Raw genomic sequence first — 16,018 nt, 5'->3', positions numbered from 1 at the left:
TGGCCTGGGAGCATGACTCGGAGGGGTTTTTGCCAGGATGGGTGACCCAAACCTCCCTGAGGTACCATCCCCAGCCAGGCTCTGGGGGCAGCTGCCTCACTGGCTCTTGTGAATTTTGACTTTTCTTGCTGCTGATTTGCAGCCAGGCTTGAGGATTGCAGATGTCCTTAGCAAGGAAAGCTGCAGCCAGGCTGAGTAGCTGCTGTGCAGCTTCTTCCCCTGCCACCATAGTCTTTAAGAGTTTGACACTGCAGCATCTGGAGTGCAGAGGTGCAGGTGTGAAGCACACTCCTGGGAGCCTCCCTCTTTGCAGCTGTTTCTGTGACTTGCAGCCGACTCACTTCAAGCTCTGCTGTGATCTGGGGACAGGAGGTCAAAGTCTGGCAACAAATCCAATTGTCTCTGAGTTCTTGAGCCAGAAACATTTTGGAGCTGTGATTAACACGTGGTCTCTTGGCTCCTGTTCCTTATCCTAGCTCCACACACTCAAGCCAGTTCCTCCTATCAGAAGATCTGGCCCCTTCATGGGGTTGTTCTGTTGGGAACAGACAGGCTGTGGGATGCTGTCCTGTCGCTTGTTTGGTGCCCTCAATTCTCTCTCTCCAGGATCCTGCTTCCCAGGCAAGCAGCTGGCATCATCTGGAGGGCAGGAAGTGCTGTCAATTGTCTGCAGCGTGCTGGAGAGCTTGGGAGCTGTCTGGCTGCAAATGGGATGGAGGGTGGTAATTAAAACATGCTCTCAGAATGCAGAAAGAGGTTTCAGGCAAGAATTTATCAGCTGCTGGGGCTTCAGCAGGCTGGTAAAACACCAGAGCACGTTTAAAACAACAGCTTAATTAAATGCTGCTACAGTTTTAACCTTGCCTAGGAAAAGGGTTGGCTTATTTCCTCTGAATCATGTGTTCAGCAAAGGAAGGACAAGAACAGGCAGAGACAAAAAATCTGGCTTGCTAGCCAAAAATACCCAAAACTGCAGTCAGGGGATAAAGCACTTGGCTGGGCTTCAGGAGAATCACCTTTGGTTGGTTGCTGGCTGCTTCCCCAAGTCCCCCTTGCTCTCTGCATCCCCTTCACTCTGTCCACAAAGAAAGAAAATGAAATGAAGGCTGGTTTGCAAAGTGTAGAGCTTCAGGAGGCAGCTGATACTGTTCTGCTACCCTGTGGACTCTTGCTTGCCTGGGCAGCACTGCCTGTAGCCAGGGGCTATGGGATCAGTTTGTCTAAAACAAGCGTCATAGGAGTATAAATGGCAAAGGAGTGAGGCTGAGCCTGCAGTAAGACAGGGGGCAGGGTGACATGGGGGCTTCCAGTCACCAGCCCAGCCTGCTGCCATCTTGTCCTCTCCCCAGAACCATGCCAGGCAGAGCCCAAACCACATTAAATCAAAGGGCAATCCCTTGATTTCCCCAAGCCTTGAGAGCAAGGTGCCACAGGGCTCAGATTCTGTGATTCTGGGAAAACAAGGCTTCATCAGCTGGATTTTTAAAAACACTCAGGAGGCACAGATTGAGCCTGGGTTCTTTCTGTGTGCCCAGCAGTTCTTGTGTTTCTCTGAGGGCTGCTCTGCAGAGCTTCATCTCTGAGCAAGGAGCTCAGCTCCTGCACTCTGTTATGGTTTCAGTTTGGAGTTTATCACACAAGACTGGCAGGGAGCTGCCTGCTCTGGAGCAGCCTGTAGGTACAAGGAGATTGTGCTGGTTGCAAGTGATGTCCAACTGCAAGCACCCTGGCAGGGACCAGCTAACCATGCTTCAGTGCAGTCCTTGGAGGGCTTTTGGTGCTTGTTATGAAGCTGCTCCCAAAGAGGAGCGTGAAGAACCGCCAGCGTCTGCCTCCCTGTCTCTTTGCATTTGTGGGCTCTGACCTACTTCTTCTTATTTGTAACATAAAAGCCTCCCTTGTTCTCCCACTTGCAGCAAGCTACTGCAGGAGTGCTCAGTGCCTGGAGCCACCATCAGCTCCAGGAGATTGTCCTGGCATCTCCAACGGCAATGAGCTTCACCTTGGGAAAGCTGACCCCAGAGAACAGAAAGCAGTTTTCAGGGTGGCTGAAGCCAGCTCTGCCTGTGGTGCCCAGGATGTGTCTCCAGTCCTGCCTCTCTGACCTCCCTCTCCTCACAGCCAAGCTGAGAGCTGTTCCTCTTGCTGTTGGGGCTGTCAGGGCTTGGGGCACGCTGCCTTGGCTCTCCCCAAACCCAAATGTGCAAGCCACCAGCAAGAAATTCTGCAAAACTGCACCTTGTGTAGCTTCAGGCTCTGCTTGTTTCTGAAGGGACAGTGATGGCTAAAGCACTGCAGGGCAGGGGACCACTTCTCCATCCCTGAGCAGCATCACTTGTAGCAATACTGCAGTTAAGGAAAACAAAGGGTGAGTGAGAGGAGAGTGCAGGAGCTGCTCCTCCTCTGGGCTGTATCCCAGGCTGATGGTGCCTTCATGCAGGGCAGCAGCCCATTGCCCTATGAGGAGAGGCTGAGGGAGCTGGAGGTGTTTAGCCTGGAGAAGAGGAGGCTCAGGGCAGACCTCATTGCTGTCTACAACTACCTGAAGGGAGGCTGTAGCCAGGTGGGGCTTGGTCTCTTCTCCCAGAATACCAGGGACAGAAGGAGAGGACACAGTCTCAAGCTGCACCAGGGGAGGTTTAGGCTGGATGTTAGGAAGAAATGCTTCACAGAAAGAGAGATTGGCCATTAGAATGTGCTGCCCAGGGAGGTGGTGGAGACACTGTCCCTGGAAGTGCTTAAAATAAGCCTGGATGAGGCACTTAGTGCTATGGGTTAGTTGATTAGATGGTGTTGGGTGATAGCTTGGACCTGGTGATCTTGAAGGTCTTTTTCCAACCTGGTTAATTCTGTGATTCTGGTGCTGGAAGCACCAGCATCTTGTTGATTTTCATGTGTCTGTCCCAATGGCCACAGCAGTCCCCAGGGGGAGATTAGCCTTCTTTGTAAAGGATGTGCAGGAATGAAGCTCTCTCTACACTGCAAATTGCCATAGGCACAGCTAAGCTGCTGTGAGGACCTCAGTGAGCTTTGCAGAGGCCTTTCACTTTCCCTGCCACCCATCCACCAGCTATCCCAGGCTGTCATCACCCTGGGGGAGAAAGCTCCATTATGAGCTAGGGAAAAGGCACATGGTATGCACTGAGGATTTTGGAAGGACTCAGCCTGAACAGTGAGCAAACATTAATATCTGCTCTTCCCCCTCGTAAATATTTCTTCAACAGACACTGCAGCTAGCTGGAATGCTCCTGCACAACAGCAAGTCATAAATGATGGCTTTCTTCAAGCAGAGGAGACTGGAAGCTCAGTTAAATACATCAAATTAGCTGTCAGAATAATCTTACAGGACTTGATGAGCCCAAAGATTAAACAGCACGCTATTTCTTCTCTGGCCTTCTTTTGTCTTAGCAAAAGGGATTTACAGGAGATTCCAAAATCCATATTTTAAATGAATTGCAAACAGTTTCTTGTAGACTTGTCCTGTAGGAAAAGGATTCTTACCCAAAACAACCCCTCTGTCAGGGGGAATGTAGGTTAAAGAGAAATGGGGATGTAAATAAATGTAAAGGCTTTACAGTGAATTCTGCAGGGGATGTGTTTGTTTTCCCTTTTGATTCTCCAAGCCTGGCTTCCTATGCAATTAAGGGGTCTAGCTCTTCACTGCAAAACATGCCAGCATTTCTTTTTCTTTTTGGTGCCATCAGTAAATATTTGGGCTGAAACTGTTTAAACATAAGCTTTCAATAATCTTTTTCTTTTTCCCCATTCCCTGGCTGAGTCTGGGTTTGAATTTCCATAGACTAAAAATACATGATTTTTGTTTGAAGAGCTTAGATGATCTTGTTCATTTGGCTGTTTATCTGTACACCAGGAAAGTCTAATCCTCCTTTGATTGATGCTCAGCATCCCAGAGTTCAGCAGGTGTACAGGCTATGCAGCAGGCAGTTATTATTCTTACCCACACACTTCAGGTACCCCAGCCCACTTGCTGACATAGCACATCCACCACCTATTAAATTATATTGCCCTAACAAAACCTGCTGCTGCAGGTCAGGAGCAAAAAAAATGTCAACAAATAGATGCAAAAAGGTGATAAAAGGCAGAAGTGGCAGAGGATATTAGGGAGGCACAGGGCAAAGGGAGAGATTGGTAGCAGTCAATTCTGATCCTCAAGATAACAACAGGACTCTGAGGCACCACTCCCCACTCTGCTCATGTTTGAAGGCTGTCAGGGAAGGGGGGGGGGTGTGTGCCTACCCCCTGGCTTCAGCTTTAGCTGTGATATTTATCTGGGGCTCCGAATTTCAGCTTGCCTTCTAGGATTTTATGGGCAACAGCTGGTGATTTCTTTAGTTTATTTAAAGACCTGTAGGATAAAGAAGAAGGGAGAGGGAAAGAAAGCCAAAGCTTCCGAAGGCTTTCCCCATGTCCTGGGCTTCTGGATGTTCATGTCAAATTTAAGAAGTAACATTAATTACAGGCATCTAGAAAGAGCCATAATCATCTGTCATTCATGGTGACAGGCTGACATCTCCTGTTTGGATGGTTCAGCATTACCATTTGCAATCTCAGGAGCTCAGGCTGCAATCCTAACTGTTTCTGACAACCTGGAGAGATGAGTTTGACATTTGGGATGTATGTGCGTGCAGGGGAGGTTGTGTGGCAGTGCAGGTATGCATTAGAGCCTGCCACAGACAGAGAGCAAGCAGGTATTCTTGTGCTGAGCAGCTCTTAGTTTGGATAAAGGGGCAAGTAAGCACTAAAGAAGAGAGCACTGAAGGTGGGGTACCCTACTTGTCCTCCACACAGCTCATGTTGCAGACTCACTCCTACAGCCAGAATCCCATCAAGCTAGACCCTGTACCCCCCTAAAGACATTAAATTCTTCCAAATAACCAAGAGATGAAGTGTGATAAGTCATTGAGCTGTGGCAACTCACTTGTGCATCAGTCTTGCTCAAGTCTCCCCTTTACCTGTGAAAATGAAGCCAGCCATTCCCATGCAGGCTGCCTGCTGGCTCAGGAACCTGGCCAGAAGGGACCTCCTTGGAGCCTGAAGGTCTTCCTTTGCTCCTGGAAAATCTCTTTGTGTGTTTTCTGGCTTTCAGGATGAGTCCTAGTGAGAGATTCTTGTTTGGAAAATAGAAAAGTAGTGTAGCCATTGAGTATTGGTCTGCTTGTTCCCTACATCTACAATGCTACGATTGCAGCTGTCAGCAAAATCTTGCCTGAGAGTGCCTAACCTGAGTGAATTGGATTGGAGGACGACAGGGAAGGAAGGCCAGACCCAAACAGTGGGCTCAGCATGCTGAGGCTCACCAGCTTACCAGAACTGGTGAGCACCCATGTGCACACTAGCAGACAGCCAGTATCTCATCTCTGTTCAAAGCAGGCATCATAATGTCAGATCTTTTTTGACTGGGTAGTTTTTTTTCTTCCCTTTGTTAGCTATCAATCTCTTGGAGAGCTGGCATCTCATTCTCCCTGGCTCTGGCTTCTCTGTGTGTCTGCTTAAAGCAGGCCCACTGCCTCCCCCTCAGCTCACAGCTCTGTAGGATTCAGGAGGCCCTGCTTGCATTGCTGCTCTTCCACAAAATGTTCCTGAGTGCCCTCCTTGCCTGTGTGCTGCTGTGGCTAAATCCCTGCATTACACTGCAGGTAGTTTGCAAGCCTGGGGTTGGTCAGGTAGCTTGAGTGTGTGAGGAATGCAGCATCTTCATCACTCTTGATTAATGATGCTGAGAGCCACTCCCCTGGCAAATTTGCTAATGGCATCTTGTATTAATAACAGCATAAAGGAAGGATAAGGAAGAAAAAAACCCAAAAGAAACAACAAAGAGATAAATAACTATCCACCCCCAAATCCAAGCTAAATAATGGAAGGAGTGTTTCCTGTGGTCATCTCTCCACAGACCAGATCAATAGCAGCACCCCTAGGAAGCCAGGAGAGTGGCTCTGAGCCCAGAGCTCTGCAGCACTGGCAGCATTCGCAGCCCTTATCGTGCTTTATTCCACAAACGTTTTCCCTGCACATCCTGAGGTTCCTGGCTGGCTAATATACAATCAGCGTGGAAAGAAAGATTTTGTTAGTTTGGTGTTTTGTTTTGTTTTTCTTGCTAGAGGAGACCTCAAGCAGTAACTCTTTGTTGCCACTGGGAAAGAATATGCAAAAGTCAGGCTTGCATTAGGCTCTGTGAACAGAGACAGAAAAGGAAATCTGCATTCATCCTGCCCCTCAGGCGGGTGCTGGGCGTTGCAAAGTTTGGTGTGCAAAGTATTTTTTTTTCTTTCCTTTTTTTTTTTTTCATACTGACAATAATGTTTGCAATCTGGAGTCTTTGAGGGAGCTGGTAAGAATCTCTGCTGGGGCTTGACACGGGATTTGGAACAAAGAGGATGAATTTCTTTGTTTGCTGTGTTTATTTTTTGCCCTTAGCTGAACCAGTCTGAGTGTTTATTGTGTAGTTCATTATTTATACCGCAGCATTCAGCTGCCCTCATCGGATCAGCTCCCTCTGTGCAAACACACAGTGGGAAAGTCCCTTCTCTAAAGAGCTTTAGCCATCGGTGCTAATTAGAAGACAAAGGTGCCTGCTGCTCTCCCCTACTTTGTTCTCCCTGACAATAACAGGCAGTTTGTGTTCCCCCACGTCCCGGGAGATGATGGGATTGTACCTCCCTCGGGTCTTTTGCCAACAACCAGAGCCCTGAGGTGCAGGTTCAGAGTTGTGGGTGGAGGTTTTGGCCATTCTGTGAACCAGATGAAGATTTGCAGCATCCTCCTTCACTGTGAGATGCTGAAGCCTTGGCAGGTCGTTGCTGCTTTTAACACAAAGTCAGTCTCTCAGCCAGGGGAAGTTGTCATCCAGGTGCCTTTATGTTTAGGCAGCCAAAGAAACCTTGCTCTTCCTGATTGGAATGCTGCAGGAGGAAAGGTCCTGGTAGCATCCTCCTAACACACTACCCTCACTTTGAGGACTCAAAACAACTTTTATCTGCAACTTCACCTTCCCGTTTTCTGTATCTTAGAGCTTTCTAGACTCTGTTTGGGAAGAGACAAAGAAATGATTTCCCACATTCCTGATTATTACAGCAGGGGAGTACAATACACAATGATAGTTAAAATGGTTTATAATGTTGAGAACAGCAGAGGAGGTACAGCACAGGCCATGAGAGAACCTCTGGAACACAGTCCTTTGGCAGTGCCTGAAAGTCCAATAAGGGTATTGGAAAAGTATTGATTCAGGGATTAGCATGAAAGGCATCCAGCTAGGACACTTTGTTCTGTTTTGGGGGGCACCACTGCAAACCACCACAATCCCATAGACACTCAGCCCTTCCAATTAGAAGTTGGGTAAGAGGTAAAAACCTCATGGAGCTGCTGTATCCACACTTCTTGTTCCAGGGTAAAGGAAAGAAGGAAATGCTTTTCATTTGTTTGAGCAGCTGTTGTTCTCTAGTGGATCTTCCACTTCATCATGTTCAAATGCAAATTGGCTAAGGAACTGAACATATTTCAAATGATAATTAAAGTATATTTTAAATGTCTAATTCTACTGCCACTGAGATGGTCCAAGGCACACTTCGAGGTTAGCAGGGTCCAGTGACACAGCCAAAGCCATTTGTGCTGGCCAGGCAACGTTCCTCTTGCCTGCATTACACAAGGCCTTCTGAGAGAGGCCAGAAAAGAAGCATCATGAAATAAGACCTGGAGGATCTCAAATGGTTTTAGTTTTAAAGCACAGCTGCTGTCATGTGCTTCCCCCATCTCTGTCTCAGATACTTCTGCACGGGGGGCCATTGACATGTGAGCAGAGAGGGGCTAGAAGTGCAGACTTGGCCATGTGTATAGGGTGCATGCATGCCTCAAAGGAAGATAAAGCCATGGCAAGCTAGAAGCAGAAAGCTGATACTTTGTACTGCAGTTCTCTTCTGAGCCCTGCACAGCCTTGCACAATGGGATGAGAGATGTTGAGGCCACACATGAGATTGAACTCTGACTGCTGCCCACACACCATGCTGCTCTCCAGCCCTGCCACTGCTCTGGCTCCTGCACCTCCTGCACAAAGAGCTGCACCTCCACTGCAGCAGAGCAGCCTGCTCCCAAAGCACCATGCTTGGGGACCCTGTGCTCCAAGTGCCAAACTACTGTGGTGACATACAAATGGTGACACCTCTGCAACTGGAAGAATTCAATAACCAGTCTTAGGTGGTGTTCATGGTATGCAAGTCTGACTGCAAACTGTGCAGCTCCTTAATTAATGACTTGCCGGCTGCATCCCGGATTCATGGCTTCTCCATTCAGCCTATTCCAGTCACATACACTCTTGAAACAGCTCTGGCTTTTACAGATGCAACCCCACAGATGAATAAATAACAATAAGCTCTGGCTGAAATGCATTCAAGAAGCATTTGATAGGAACTAATTTATTTTACCTAACACAACAGCAGATTAGCTGAGGCACTCACTTGCTGTTAGCTTTTGGTTCCTGTTATTGAAAGGCTTAAGTATATTTTTGGAGAGGGAGTTATGTAACAAAGAGGGGGCTTTAAAGATATTTTTAGGGTTTCCTGACATAAAAGTGTACTGAAATGGTCCTGCATCATCAAGCCTTTAAAGTATTGGCCCCTTATCCAAGGCCTTGTCTTCAAAAGTTTACCTCCTAGCTTGGTTTTGAAGAAGAAAACTCTCCCATAAAGATTACAGCTGACACTACCTGTCTCCAGGCACAGCCAAACTTCCCAGCACATGAAAAGGTGTCCCCAGGGGATGGTTGTGCCCTCTGGGAATGGAGCATCAACTTAGATATCCATAGCCTCAGCTCTGGAAGCAGAGCCTATCAGTCTAACTCATCTCTAACCTGAAAAAGGAGCAACAAAGTAAAATATCTTCTTGAGCACAGATCTTTGCTTGGGAAGGTAATTGTATATACTGTAACAGTGTGAGAGCTGAAATCCCCCCAAACTGACAATAACCAGGCTAGCTCAGCCTGGAAGCAAATTAAAAGCTGCATTTACAAGCAAATCTCCAATCTATGATGAAATGCAATGAATATGCACAAATAGACACAATTCACAACATTTACAAATATGTACAATCAACAGAAAAAGCACAACCAAGCTCCCTTTGCTTCCCCCATGGGGCTCTCTCCCCACCTCCTAGAAGGACTCCCAAGACCCCTCTGGCAGAGGGAAGAGAGTTAAGAAGCAGAGAGGCTGTTAGACTTAGCTTGACAAGGTCAGTGTCAGCCAGAAGAGAAGCAGCAGCAGCCAGACTCCAAGTGCCCCAACTTTGTTTTGAGTAGTGGTTCTTAAGCATTTCTATCTATCCAATGGAAGTGTTTAGAGCAATCATCATTTTGCTTTCTTACACCCAACAGTGACTTATTTACATTCTTTAGCTTTCTCTGCTTGAACTTGGAGAAGAAAAATTAAAAAGACAGTTTTAAACCATCACAGTGGTGCAGGGGGCCCAGCTCTCTGCTAGGTGTTGCCCTTAAAGCATGCTGATTCCTTAGTTTCTGGGCTCCTGCCACTTGCCACAGGCTGCAGCATCATGTTCAGGTTTGTCTGGCAGAAAAATTCATCACAAGCATCTGGATAATCCTAGAAATCAGGAAGGCTAATGAACCTTGAGTAGCTTGGCTCCCCATGCACAAACACTGCCTCTGCTTTGCCTATTGAACGTGGAGAGATTCCTCAGAGTCACAGGAAACCAGAGAGGGTAGAAGAAAGAGCAGCCAAATATATTCCCTTGCCTGTAAATAACAACCACTGTAGCAAACCCTTTAGTTAGAAACAGTGCATTTGCATTACTGGAAAGCAGAGTTAGAGTGGTAAGGGTGGAAACTAGAAGAGCTGTGGGATTCACTGGCTTTAGATGTCCAAGACATGAGGAAAGGAAAGCAAACCTTCAGTAATTCCACCCACAGTGGAGTTTGTTCATTTTGAGAGTTCTTCTCTTGTATTCTGATTTATCTGTTAGGCAAAAGAAGCAGCTCAGAAAAAATGCTTAAGCCCTAATCCTGAAAATGAGAAGCAGTTAGAGGTCTCTGACTTAAATAAAGGTGAGTCTTAAGCAAGAGAAGAAATATTGCAACATTCTCTGAAAACCTTGGCCCCTTGTTTTGTAGAAAAAATCAGAAACTGAGCAAAAGTAACTCTGAAATTTTTATGGTGGGTCCAGATAGTGAAGAAATATAAATGGAAATCTATCTTATATCAAGGGACTGTGAAAGCTGAGTGTGCTCTATGCTTGAGCTGCTGGATTTGTGCAGTCATTTATTTAGCAGCCATCCTGCTGCTTTTTCTACCCCTTCAGCTTGTGGAACTGTAGGAAATGAGGGAGTCTGTGGACAAAGCTTTGTGTGGTTGTATGGAAAGGAAACTCTTTGTTACTCAAAAAGGCCACAACATGGGAGGAATGTGTTGGGGCATTTAGAGACTGGGATGATATCCTGATTATTTTCCAACATTCATCAGAAATTAAGAAATCATTTGGTTCATCAAGAAATGTGTCCGGAAAGTCAGTAACCTGAAAGTAAGGATTTGACAGGAAAAGGGAGATACAGTTCTTGGAGAGAAAATGAATTGAGAAGAAACTGAAAGCTTAGAGACAGAAATCCATACTGGTACAATTTCTTCCAGTGTGTTGAAGGCAGTTCAATGGGCAAGAGTGGCCAATGTGTGAACAAGAGAGTGTTCAGACGCAGCCAGGTCACTGCCACAGGCAGGGAAGGTTAAGTGACTTTGAGCACTAACAACGTCCCCAGGGTTTGGTGCAATAAGCGAAGGGAGAAGCATGACCAAAGAAAACAGGCTATGGAGTGGAGGAGAAAGAGCTACCAGCAATTAATTTCTGGGGTTAATGGTAGAGCCAGAGCAACATGACATATGTCTGGGGGGCCTGTGGAAGAGAAGAGTGCCTGGCAGGGAAGGGCAGTGAGGAGGAATCTCTCCCACTGTCACCAAGTGCTTGTCCAGCTCTCCGTGTGCCATGCAGCTCCCAAAGGCACAAGAACCAAGCTGTGCCTGACTGTCAAAGTGCCTCCACAGGCACCCAGACATAGCTCTGACATGTCAGCCTCTCCCTCCCATTTATAAATATAGGTAACAGTGCTCTGATACACCCTGCTCACATTCTGAAACTGGTTTCCAATTTCTCTAATTCTCTCCCAGAATGCAAGCTGGTCAGGTTTGGTTTTTTTCAGGTGTTTTGGGTTTGGTTTTTTTTTTGGGGGAGGGGGGGATGGAGGGACAGGGAGGGAGGATTGTCAGTGCCCAAAAATTATTTTGCCTCCTTTTGTGAACAACTTTCTGTGTATTTTAGCTCTGGTCCTTAACATGTTGAGCATCCCCCAAGCTCTTCTTCCTCCCACAGCAAACTTAAGTTGTGCTGGAGTGGTGGTCTCCTGCTCTGCAGCAGTGTGTGCACTTGTGCTGATACCTCCCAAGATCATTTCAGTGTGCTTTGAGGAATTAGTTAGACCTCCAGCTCTCTACCTAGAGCTGAGGAGTTCATGGGAGTGGGGATGCTGCATGAAAAGTAGGAAGCATGAGACAAATACAGAAGCTGTCAACGGATGCTTATTTCAAGCACGTCCCCCCAAACCCACCAGCCTATTATTCTAGCCATAAATTTGTCCTTCAGTGTTTGTTTTTCTCGTCTTAGAGTCTGGAAGGCCTATTTCTAACGTTGCAAAGCCTCAGCTGTCAGATCTGCTCTCCTCTTACTGCGAGCTACGTGCTGCAGCACCGTGCCCTTTCATATCAGATACATCATTAACACAGATCCTTTTCCCCATCAGAAACGAGCTCTGGGTGCAGTTACTCAAACATTTTCTCTAGCAGCAAAGCCCATCCAAGGTTCCCCCACCTTCCTGACCTGCTTCTGCCACCTGTGCAGTCCCCACCCCCTCACAGGTACCTGCAGGTGGGGCTGCTCCATGAGTTCAGTGATGTGGGTTGAAAGCAGCACTCTGAACACACCAGCCTCAGCACAGCTGGGGGCTGGGGATCAAGACACTGTAACCACATCTTCAGACATTACTCATGGCCATTTCCGCTGCTTACAGGCACTGCCCAAAGCAAAGGCTGCAGGCAGTCACAAAGCTGACCTGAAACCAAGCAGCCAGCTAGAGACCTGCATTTATCTTGAAGAACACACTCTTTAGGCTTTTCCTCAAACAAAATTAACACCCTCAGATGCCCAGATCAATTCAGCTTCCACATTATTTGCTCTGATGAAGTAACATGCTGTTGTTTTATCCTCTCTGGAAACAGCAGAGCTGCTGGGAACAGAAGAGGCATGCTTGCTTTCAGGTATCTCATATTCATTACACTCCTGTACTCATAGATACAGCCAGAGATTTATATCCCTGGTACAGAGAAACTCAGTTAGTGAAACAAAACCTGAACATCTCAAATAAAAATCAGGGTGAGCCTTGAAAGCTGAACTGCAATCTCTGCCTTCTCCTCACAAGCACAATTCTCCCAAAGGACTACAGCTCCCAGCATGCATGGAATCCCATGGCATTCCTGGCACCAGGGTGACAGCTTGCATGAAGTAGCAATTAACCTGCCTTGGTGAAACAGGAGGGAGCAGGAAGGATCAGGACCACAGCTGCTCCATATTGGAAGACTGGGAGCAGCTGCCAGCTTCCAAGTTTACCCTACTCTTTCAGCTAGTGAAAATTTGCAATCTGTTGTTGGGAGGAAAAGGGATGCTTAAAATGACTTTGTGGAGAGCCTGGTGAATACTGTGGTATCACAGGAAGAGAATGAGATGCAGAAAAGGGCCTCTGTGAACAAATGTTGTGGGGGAGGTGTTTGCTTGGGAGAAAATTCCTGAAGTTAAGCTTGCAAAGCAGCAGAACAAAAGGTAGAATGTATCCCAATGGGCATTCATGTCCCCAGTGCTCTACTGAGCTGTTCCACCTAATGAAGGAAGCCCTTCTCAGTGTTTTAGGGCTAGTGCCAAAAAGCTGCAGCTCCATGACACAAGTGCAGAGCCCTCTGCAGGGGCTTTGTGCTGCTGCTTTCAGACAGTGTGTCTGGCAAGCTCGTGGCCAGCCTTGCCAGCCAGCTGCCACCACAGGGCATGCTGTATCCCAGGTGCCGGGGGGGGGGGAGCAGGAGCTCAGCCATCCTTTCCAAACTGGCTGCTGCAGCTAGTTGCTATTTAGGTGTGTGTGAAGCTTTAACTTTGTGCAAAGGTGAGGTTCTGGGAGGAGGCACAGCCTTGCTGGCCTTTGTCATCTCCACAGAGAACAGGAGCCTGGGTTCATTGCATTTGCATCACCAGCTGCACCTGCAACCTTCAGCTAGAACGGGCAGCATCAAATTTGCTGTGTTCCCTGCCTGCAAACCCAGCATGGACAGGCCAAGCTTTTGCTGGAGGTGAGATCAGGCAGGCAGCCCAAGGCAAGACATGGCTTAAAATCACCTTGCCAAGGTGAGGAGCAAGAACCCACACTGAATCTCAGAGCCAAATGGGCAGGAGAACGTTCTGGAGCTGGGTATCTTCATGCTCCTTGGAACCAAGCAGCAGACTGGTGGAACCCCAGTGTCCCTATGGACTGCAGCAGTGCTTGAGGTCTTTCAGTACCTTCCCCTTCCTCATGCCAGGCTCTGTCTGAAACCCAGTGTGCACCTCCGTGGGGAAGCTGGGCTGTCTCCATGCTGCCTGCATGAGACACCTCCACACTGCCCTGAGTATAGGGGATGTCAGGTCCCTGTAACATCCCTTTAAACCACTCGTGTTCTTTTCCCTGTGGTAAAGAGGCTGGCTGAGACATTAAATTAACTGAGCAGAATAAATCCTCTTTATTCTCACACCTCATTTTGCAAAATCTTAAAACCACAAGAACCCATTTGTCTTTTCTCTAGCCCTGTTCAGAGCTAGGGACTTGGGTGTACAAGATGTACATTTAGGTATATCAAAATCTTCACTTCATCTTCTTCTTCCCCCATCTCTAGAAGGACACATTGCAGTACTTGAAATTCTTCTGTTGCTTGGTTAAAAAAAAAATGCTCTGGAGAACCATCAAAGGTTAATGAAAAGTTCAGCCAAGGAGCAGACCCCAGCAGAGACAGCAGCTCTTTAAGGCTTTCAAACAGCTGACAAGAAACCATCAACAAGTATTTGTGGCCAGGGATAAAGAGAAACATCTTTTTGAACATATCCAAGCATGAAACCTCCATGGTAGTTACCTTATAATCTTATCCCTACATGTCACACTGTGTCATTTTTATGAAGAAGGCTGATTTATAGATGACAGCAGCAACTTTTTCACAGCCCTCAGGGGCTGTGACTTCAATAGCTGAGATCCAAGTAGTGGAACTGTAGCCTGCAAGCCCATAATAAAGGGCAGTGGGAGGAAGATGAGTTCCTGTTACCAGACTTTAATAAGCATTGCCTACCAGTGCAGTCAGTTTGCTTTCAGACCTCAATAAAAATGGTCTTTTTCTTTTTTAAACTCTTATTTTATTTTAACTCTTCTTTTATTTTTTTAACTCTTCTTTTTATTTTATTTTCCTCTTTTATGTACAAGGGTTTCTCATATTTTTAAAATAGAATTCTCCTGAAAGTAACTTCTTGCTTTGATGCCTGGGAAACTCTTAAGGATATTTATTTATGTTTGGTGAATGTTCCTGCTGTAAAATGAGTGTACTTGTGTTGTGCTCACAGAATGTTAGGGGTTGGAGGGGACCTCCAGAGATCATCCAGTCCAACCCCCCTGCCAGAGCTGGATCACCTAGAGTAGGTCATGCATCCAGGTGGGTTTGGAATATCTCCCCAGAAGGAGACTCCACAACTTCCCTGGGCAGCCTGTGCTCCTGGAGTCCCAAGTGCTCCACTCATAAGAGAGCTTGGTCAGCAGTCCTGAAAGAAAGGGGCCAAGGGTTGCTGGAAGAGTTTATCTGGACCAAAGCCTACTCCAGGCTGAGGTCTGAGAGACCTCAGGAAAGATGGCAATGGCAGCAGCCAGCAAAGTGGGGCCAGCTGGCAGGTCAAGGAGACTTGATGGCCTCAACAGCAAACCAGAGGAAAGCATTAATCCCCTCATGTGGTATTTAGGTTGGGCTGTAACAGCAATGGTCAGGGGATGGGACCTCAGCATAGCAGAATGAGGCTGGAGAACTGGTGGTGGAGGAGGAGGAAGAAGAAATTAATTCCCATTCACTGGGGTTAATTATATGGTGGATGCTGATGAAGTGGGCAGAGACCTTAAAATCTATAAGGCATTTGTAATGGGTATTTATCATCTTATCTGTCCTGTTATTGATCAAAATGGCAGTCACAAGGCATTTGAACCTTACTGATTAGCTTGGATGTGGTAATGATGTGTGTCTCCTAACCAGAGCTGCATGCACCAGTGGATTTTTCTTCTCTTTATTTTTATTTTCCTGTCACCATGGTATATGTAAACACCACTGATTCTAAAATATCAGAGAGGGAAGCAGATTTCAAGCATTTTAGAACTTAAGTGGTGGGATCAGAACAGCATGTGTGGTGTTTTGACGTGAGCTGAGAATATACCCAAAGGCTCCTTTCCAGCATGCTGGCAAAGTATAGAAGTTAGCCTGGCAAAGGTCTGGCTCTCACCAGAGCTCCCAGCTCAGCACAGAGCTCTGATCCAGTGGAGCAGCTGAAGCCATTGCCTCTGACATGTGCTGAATCATCACTTTTTCTAGCAGTGATTGTACCTGTGGTCATCCCAGTGAGGACTGCAGGGAAGTCACCAGCTCACTGACTCTTAATTCAGTGATAAGTTACCATTGCTCCGTGCAAGGCTGCTACAGTGGAGGCTGAGAAATCCCCACGGTGGCAGTAGCTGTTCTGTTAGTGTGAAAAGAGGGAGCAGAGTCACCCCTCAGGGCAAGGGCAGGGAAAGACAGAACTAAGAAAAAGCACTGAGCTCCCAATCTCATACACTGCTGTACCAACACTTTCTTTTCAGGGAGTCAATCAGCCTTCTGGATCCAGTGGGTATGGAAGATGAGCTGGTGCAAGCTAA

The sequence above is a fragment of the Indicator indicator genome, chromosome 18 (genome assembly GCF_027791375.1).
Source record: "Indicator indicator isolate 239-I01 chromosome 18, UM_Iind_1.1, whole genome shotgun sequence".
In the NCBI taxonomy this organism is placed as follows: domain Eukaryota; kingdom Metazoa; phylum Chordata; class Aves; order Piciformes; family Indicatoridae; genus Indicator; species Indicator indicator.
Note: the sequence above shows the minus strand (reverse complement) of the source record.